The sequence below is a fragment of the Jaculus jaculus genome, chromosome 7, assembly GCF_020740685.1.
Source record: "Jaculus jaculus isolate mJacJac1 chromosome 7, mJacJac1.mat.Y.cur, whole genome shotgun sequence".
NCBI classification, from domain to species: Eukaryota; Metazoa; Chordata; class Mammalia; order Rodentia; family Dipodidae; genus Jaculus; species Jaculus jaculus.
Window position 1 is genome coordinate 40,401,890 of NC_059108.1, and position 8,544 is coordinate 40,410,433.

Genomic DNA, 8,544 nt, shown 5'->3' on the forward strand with positions numbered 1-8,544 from the left:
GAGGCCTAATCAGGTCTCACTAGCTGTGGGGTTCAGGTTCAATGCCTGTGAAAGCAGACACCAAGATAATCAAAGAGCTGCATTCCTGTGTGTAAATGGCAGCTAATCCCACTGTGTCGGAAGGAGCAGAAACTGCAGGTGAAGTCAAGCCTTGACGAGAACCGGCCCTCCAGCTTTTTCCCCATTCCTGGAGTTCTCTTAGTGCCCAAGACAGTTAACGGTATTGGAGGAGATCTCAGTGCACTGTACAGATGAAGAAATGGAACTTCTGTTGTTTGTTCTTTGAGACAAGAGCTCCCTCTGTAGCCCAGGCTGGCCTTGAACTCATAGCAATTCTCCTGCTCCATTCTCTCAAGTACAAGGATTACAAGCATGCTGGGGCTGACCATTTTAGTGGGTTCTTTTAGTTTTTTTTTTTTTTTCTTTGTAAGCAGAGAAATGGAGGAGAGAGGGCTGGAGAGGTTGCCTAGTGGTTATGGCACTTGCCTGTGAAGCCTAAGGAACCAGGTTCGATTCCCCTGTACCCGCATAAGCCAGATGCACAAGGTGGCACATGCATCTGGAGTTCATTTGCAGTGGCTGGAATTCCTGGGGCATCTATTCATTCTCTTTCTTTCTTTCTCTCTCTCTCACAAATAAGTAAAAAATAAAATAAAAAAGAAATCGAAAGAGAGTGTGAGACAGAATGACGCTTGCAGCTGCAAATGAACTCCAGATACATCTACCACTTGTGCATCTGTCTTTACATGGGTACTGAGAAATTGAACTTGGGCCATCAGAGTTTGCAAGCAAGTACCTTTGACCACTGAGCCATTTCTGCAGCTCATTAATGGATTCTTTCTGATGATTCTATGAGTGACCAAGAAGCCATCTTTCTTTTCCTTTATTTTTCTGAAACCCTCTTATGTTGCCCTGGCTGACCTTGAACTTGCTATGTAGCCAAGGCTGGCCTTGAACTCCTAATCTTCCTGTCTCTGCCTCCCAAATGCTGGGACTGGAAGTATTTATCTGGCTTAGTATTTTCCTTAAACTATACCATAATTTGATTTTGTTTTCAAGTATCACATAAGCCCTTGCTCAAGAGCTTAAATTAGGGGCTGGAGAGATGGCTTAGCAGTTAAGGTGCTTGCCTGCGAAGCCTAAGAACTCATGTTCAAAGCGTAGGTCCCACGTAAGCCAGAAGCATAGTGTTGCAAGAGTGCAATGTTGCAATGCACACAAGGGGGTGGGTGCACATATTTGCAGCAGCTGAAAGCCCTAGCGTGTCCATTTTCTCACTCTCTGCTTCTCTCTCTCTCTCAAATAAATAATAAAAAGAGTTTTAATTAGTACAAACTATTTTATTCAATCTGCAACAGAAATTAATGTCAAGTGATCTTTTTTGGTTTATTATTTTTTCAACTAACGCCCAGAACAGTGGGTTTCATGTGACATTTTCACACATGTAGTTTTGTGCTTTGTTCATGCTCCTGTCCCTCACCATTATCCTCTCTTGTCTTGACTCTCCCTTCCTGAAGGTGTTGCCTTTGTTTTGAGACCGGGTTTTGTAATGATGCCTGGGCTGCCCTGGGACTTGTGATCCTCCTGCCTCAGCTTCCTGAGTGCAAGAGGCTTTAAAAGGTAAACAACTGGATATCTTAAATGCCAGATACTGATGTGATGTACCAGAGCCAGGGCAAATCTTTCTGAGTGTATTCTGTCACAGTCTGGGTTCTTGGTCATTAGAGCTGAACGTGTCCAGAATCACGTCTGCTCCCCAGAGGGCTGGCCAGCAGCACCCTTGTTCGGCAGAATTGCCTCTTTCCCTTGGATATATGCAGCAGCTCTTTGCTAGAGTGGGGAGAAATCCATAGCCCATCTCTAGTAGAATTTTAAATAAGCTTTCCAGCGTTTTACAAGCACTCTTGCAGACCACATTACAAGCTGTGGCATTGTGGCTACAAATCCCTATTCAGAGGCCTCTATGAGCCTGCGATTTCACAATCAAACTTCACAGGCAGGCAGCCTCAAAGCCTCCAGTCCCGCCAGTCACTGTCTTTCTCATCGACCTCACTTTTCACATTTGGAGGATATGGGTAGAGTTAAGCATAACCTTCCTCTAAGTTCCATTCTTGCTGTTTACCACTGTTTACCACTTCCACCTTCCAGCCAGCTGCTTGTTTTTTTTTTTTGTACAGAGGCCAGCATGTTGTTTTTAGGAAACTGTCCAGGTCCTTTGAGACAGGGTCTCTCATTGGTCTTCTGCTCACCAACGACACTAGACAATGCCCAGGGAGCCTCCTGCCTCTGTCCTCCCGGTGCTGGGACCGCAGGAATGCAATTTATGTGGGTATTGGGGATTGAACTCAGGTCCTTGTGATTGCAAGACAGACACTTTACTGACTGAACTACCTTCTCAGCCCTTAGTTGCTTTTATTATGGGTTATTTAATATTCATGGAAACCTTCCCTGGTAGGTTTTTACTGTCTCTAACTTTCAGATGAAGAAACTGAAGCTCTGAGCACATTGGTGGCTCTCTTCACACCCGTATTTAGTAATATTATCAGCTCCATGTTCAGTCGGAATGCCTCTTTAGCAGATCGATCGATCAATCTCTTGACCCTGCTGCTTAGGTGATCAGGTGATCAAGGTATGTCGTTCGTGTCATGAAGATTCACACTGTAGCATTTAGAGTTCTGTGCCTGAAAACTCTGTGTGTGTATGTGTGCGTGCATGCGTGTCGCCATTTCTCCTTTCCTGCATTCTCCCACCAGGGTGGAAGCCTTGTCTGTCTCTGCTGGAGGCTGCTGGGCAGAGCCACCATGAATTGCTTTGGGAAAAGGTAGTTGGGAGGAAGAGGATGTTTTCCCATAAACAAGCATCTTGCCCTGGCTTCACCAGCTCAGAAAGGGATGTATGGGTTTTACGTATGACCGGTTTGAACAAAAACAGGTTGACAAAGCAGCCTGAATATACCCAAGAAATGTCACTTCAAGCTGTTAGCTTGCCAGTGCTCATTCTCCACACCTTCTTGACTTGCAGCAATTTGAAGGGCTCTAATGCTCAGTTCCCTGCCAACCCTCTCTCTTTAAGCAGTAAGCTCCTTCCTCAAGAGTTCCTGCTCCATCCCAGCCTTACCTGGGTCTGGAATTTAAAAAAAAAAAAAATCCAGCATAGAGTGGGATATAAGAGCAAGATTTCACTTAAGATAGACCTTTAAAAAAGTTTTAAGGGCTGGAGAGATGGCTTAGCAGTTAAGGCCTATGCCTGTGAAGCTTAAGGACCCTGGTTCGATTCGCCAGGCCCCATGTAAACCAGCTGCCCATGGTGGCGCATGCTTCTGGAGTTTGTTTACAATGGCTAGAGGCCCTGGGCCATGCCCTTTCTCTCTCTCCCTCTCCCTCTCCCTCTCTCTGTCTCTAATTAAAAAAAAAAAAAAAAGAGTTTTAAAAGGGGCCTTAGCTGGGCATGGTGGCCACATGCCTTTAATCCCAGCACTCAGGAGGCAGAGGTAGGAGGATTGCTATGAATTCAAGGCCACCCTGAGACTACATAGTGAATTCTAGGTCAGCCTGTGCTAGAGCAAGACCCTACCTAGAAAAACAAAACAAAAAACTAGCATTAAAGGCAGTATAGCACAGGCTTGACCCTAACTGCTGGCATAGAGCCAAGGCTTATGAGGGGTGAATTACACATTTTCTCATCCATGCTAGGTTTAGTTGGGGCCTTTATATGAGAGAGGAGATTCTTTTATGGGACCCTTCTGCCCAGGTTTTAACATTAAGTCTCAATTATATGCCTCTTACTTCACATTCTTAAAATTAAGAAATATAATTGTACAGATGGACTTATATTATATGATTTTAGTGCTATTTTGTGTGTTTTTTTATTAATTCAACTTTTCTATTGCCTCAGTTTAATTTTAAAAGCATGGGCTATTTGATACCATTTTAAAAATAGTTTATTTATCGGAGAGAAAGAGGAAGAGAGGAAGAGGCAGGTAGAGAATGGATGGGCACAACAGGGCCTCTAGGGGATGCAAACGAACTCCAGACGCATGTGCCACCTTGTGCCTCTGGCTTATGTGGATACTGGGGACTCAAACCTAGGTCCTTAGACTTTACAGGCACAAGGGCCTTAACCGCTAAGTCATCTCTCCAGCCCTGTTTGATGTCTTATGTTTATTCTTTCCCTATAAAGAAATAAAACATTAACCATCAAAAGTTGGTTGAGAGGTGGGAAGTTTATGAGTGCTTGGATTCATCTGTGCCTCTTGGTTAGGCTGTCTGTCCCTCATGTGAGCCCAAATAAAGTCCCCTTATCTCTCTCGGACACAGGGCACTCAGTGGAAAAAAGATTTACAGTGGTAAAATCTGCAGGTTTCCTGTCTTTCCAGATAGCCCCAGTAATGCCCAAATGTTCTGCCAATTGCCTCCCTCCCAAGAAGGAAGTATTTTTATTGCCCTTTTTTGTTCTGGATCCACTTTTCTTTATTTGTTAAGGTTTTTATACATGTCTATATTGTATGCTGATATATTCCCCTTTTCTCGCCCCTCCCCCTTCGCGGCAGCCCTTTGTCCACCTAGACAATTTCCCTTCTGTTTTCATGTCATATAAACATACATGATTTCATGTATTTATATATATTCTAGGACCCACCAGTTAGAGAAAAGACATGATGTTAGTCTCTCTGATATTGGCTTAATTCACTTTTTTTTTTTTTTTTTCTGGGGATTATGATTTCTTTGGTAGTAGCAGCACTGGGAAACGTGTTCAGGATGGCTCCGCTTAGTCAGCTCTTCAATCCCTCCCACTTTGCCTCGTTCAAACCCCCACCCCAGACTCATCTTCAGAACTGCAGTCAGACCCCTATTTCCGCCGATGTCAGAGCTCTATGGGGTGGAACAGTCCTTTCAGGGACACCTAGAATTCCTGGGGTTGTAGTTTTTCTTGTTGTTTGTGTATGTTTTAAGATAGTCTCACTATGTAGCCCAGACTGGCCTCGAACTTAGGATCGCCCTGCCTCCAACTCTGGCTTGGAGTTTTTCAAAGAATCCAGAGGTTCACAGTATGCCTTAGAATTCCAAGTGGCTCTACAGGCCCAGAGTTGCTGGTCCCAGGAATGTTCGGAGACCTGGGATACTGCGGTTGAGCAGAAGGGTGACCGTCAGACTGTCTTGTTGTCACAGCTTGAAAGTGGATGAGATGATGTCACTACATCGGAGCAGCGCCTCGGCCTGCACACCTAGGGGAGTCTGCAGCTGTGACACGTAGAAGCTAGCCACACCAGGTCTGTGGCTCCAAAGTGGGCAGTCACATGCACGCCCTCACGTAAAGTGAACCTCACCGGGCGCCCCACCATGGCCAGCAGGCTGCGGAGGTAGCGCTCCCGGAGGGCGGCTCGGGCCTGCTGCTCCTGGGAATCCTGAGATTCTTTTTTTTTTTTTTAATATTTTTTTAAAATTTATTTATTTATTTATTTATTTATTTATTTATTTGAGAGCGACAGACACAGAGAGAAAGACAGATAGAGGGAGAGAGAGAGAATGGGCGCGCCAGGGCTTCCAGCCTCTGCAAACGAACTCCAGACGCGTGCGCCCCCCTGTGCATCTGGCTAACGTGGGACCTGGGGAACCGAGCCTCAAACCCGGGTCCTTAGGCTTCACAGGCAAGCGCTTAACCGCTAAGCCATCTCTCCAGCCCAATCCTGAGATTCTTGAACACTGGGACGCCCTTGGATGTCAGGAGCTTCCAGCCTCAGGCGGGCCCTGCGTCCATCAGGGGCAAAGCCACGACTGAAGCCATGTGGGTCTCGAGGGAGGCGGAGCACCGGCCCGGGAACAGGGATGGCCGGGGTAGGGTGCTTGGCCTGGGCGCCTTCGCTGTCTCGGGTGGCCGCCGTGGCTCCTTCGCGCCACTCCGGGCTTCCCGAGCGCCCACAGGCAGCGCGGGCTCACTCACTGCCTCGCCGTCCACGGGCCCCTGAATTCGCTTATTATTATCTTCAGTTACATCCATTCTTTTTGCAAATATGATTTCATTCATTTGATGGGTGAAAATAATCCCATCGTGCATATGTGCTCTGTTTTCCTTATCCATTCCTCTCTGGTTGGATACCTACATTGGCCCCATCATTCAGCTATTGTGAGTGATGCTGCCACACACACACACGAAGCGCGGGGATCTCTGTGACCCGTAGTCTCAGAGCCCTTGGAATACGTACCCAGGAGCATATAGCTGTATCATATAGAAGATATTTTGCTTCATTTCTGGGTGGTGGATGAGTTTTGATTTTATTTTTTTGAGGCACATCTCACTCTGTGGCCCTGGCTAGCCTGGAACTTGCTAAGTAGCCCAGGATTACCTTAGAATTGCTGTGATTCTCCTGCCTCTGCCTCCCTAGTGCTTGGGAGTACAGGAGTGGCCGGCATCCTTTTATTATTATTATTATTTTTATTTTTATTTTTTATTTTGGAGGTAGGGTCTCACTCTAGCTCAGGCTGATCTGGAATTCAGTATGTAGTCTCAGAGTGGCCTCAAATTCACTGTGATCCTCCTACCTCTGCCTCCCGAGTGCTGGGATTAAAGGCATGTGCCATCATGCCCAGCTGCTTGGTATCTTTTTCCTTTGTTGTTTGTTTGTTTTTTTGAAGCAGGGTCTTGATATAGCCCAGGGTGACCTGGAACTCAGTCTGTAGCCCAAGGTGGCCTCAAACTCATGGCAATCCTCCGGTATACCTCCTGTGTGCTGGGATTGCAGGTATGAGCTACCAAACCCAGTTTATCTTTTGTATTTGAAAACTATTTTTATTAACAACTTCCATAAATAAAACAATGTAACATAATTATAATTCTCTTGTACAAGTCTTTCCCCCTCTGAAATCCCCCTCCACTGACTCCCTTGTTCTTTCCAGCTAGTCTCTCTTCTGCTTTGACGTCATCATTTTCCCCTTCTATTATGCAGGTCGTGTGCAGATTGCATCAGCCATGGCGAGGTCATGCATATCTAGGCTACTTTATGTCTAGAAGACAGTATTGTAAGTATTCCTCCCCTTCTTTTGGCTGTCACATGCTTTCTGCCACCTCTTCTGCAATGGTCCCTGAGCCCTGGAGGGTGTGACAGAGATGTGTCAGTGCTGAGCACTCCTCTGCCTCTTCTCAGCACTGTGGTGAGTTTTGAGTCACCTCAGTGCTGTCATCTGAAAAAAGAAGCTTCTGTGATCAAAAGTGAGAGTAGCATTAACATATGGGCATAAATACAAGTATTTAGAGGGTAGTCTGGTGGGCATAATATATGCAGTTAGCCAGGCAGTAGTAGTAGTTTCCCCACTAGGATTTATGACCTCCCCAGCCATAGGCTTTTGACTAGGTTTCAGTACCAGGCATAAATTCCCTCCTGTGGAGTGGGCCTCAAGTCCAATCAGAGAGCAGTTGGTTACCTCCATATCAGATATGTTACCATTATACCGTTGGTACATTTGACATGGCCGTCCAGCCATTAGGCTTACAGGGTCCACTGCTGGTCAACACCATTGGTGACTTCTCTCCCTCAAAAGGCTGCATGCTGCTAGCTCTTTCCAGAACCCTGACAGCTAGTCAATGGGGAGGAGGCTTCTAGCTCAGCTCCAACTTAATTTCTCATGACCTATAGTCCAAGCATGTGGACTCTTCAGCAATAAGGTCTTACCATCCAGTTCTGGAGAACAACCAAGAGTTTTAGCGTCATCAGGGGCCTTCTGGGCCACCAACTCACTGGAAGGTATCCCACCCTGGCACTGAAATTTTTCTAATAATAACCTATGGCTTCAGGACCCAACATTATTTACCTCTTATTCCTTTTGAAATCATTGAGAGAGGGATTCTATCAATGTCCAAGGGATAAAAAAGAAGAGCTAAAAAGCTGAAGACACAAGTGGGCTCAGATTAGAGAGAGACAGAGAGACTGGGCTGAGATGCCTCAGGACAGACGTAGCAGATAGGCAAGAAATGGGTGGAAATGAAATGCCAGGCCCTGTTTATTTACCTTCTCTTTCTGATGTCCAAAAATCTCCAAAGAGGTTTTATTTCATTTTGTGTTTTGAGACATGGTCTCATGTCTAGCTAGAACCATATGTCCAGGCTGGCCAAAACTGAAGATTCTGCCTCAGCCTTCTGGGTGCTGGGATTACAGGCCTGAGCCACCACACTCAGCTTCCAAAGAGATTTCTTGCTGTAGGGGCATGGGGGCTGGCACAGTGGGCACAATGCTTACTTCAAGCATGAGGAGTTGACTTTATCTATATAAAAGCCAGGTGCCTTCCTGTCATTCCCAGATGGGGGTGGGGAGCAGAGACAGGAGGATCCTTGGGGCTTGTTAACAGAGCGAGCTTGTCTAGCTGAATGGATGAGCTCTAGCTTCAGTGAGAGATCTTGTCTCAAAGAATTTGATGAGAAGCCCCTGGAGAAGATATTCAGTGTCAGATTCTGGCTTCCATATGCATATGCAAACACATGTGTGCACATGAACACACCCACACCCACATCAGACACACACACAACACTCACCATACACATACACCCACATCA

At 46.0% G+C, this 8,544-nt stretch overlaps 1 pseudogene; it reads right to left on the reverse strand.

Annotated features, from left to right (window-relative positions):
* Window positions 1-5,162: 5,162 nt before the first annotated feature.
* On the reverse strand, window positions 5,163-5,997 carry LOC123462300 (annotated as a pseudogene).
* Between the last annotated feature and the right edge of the window lie 2,547 nt (window positions 5,998-8,544).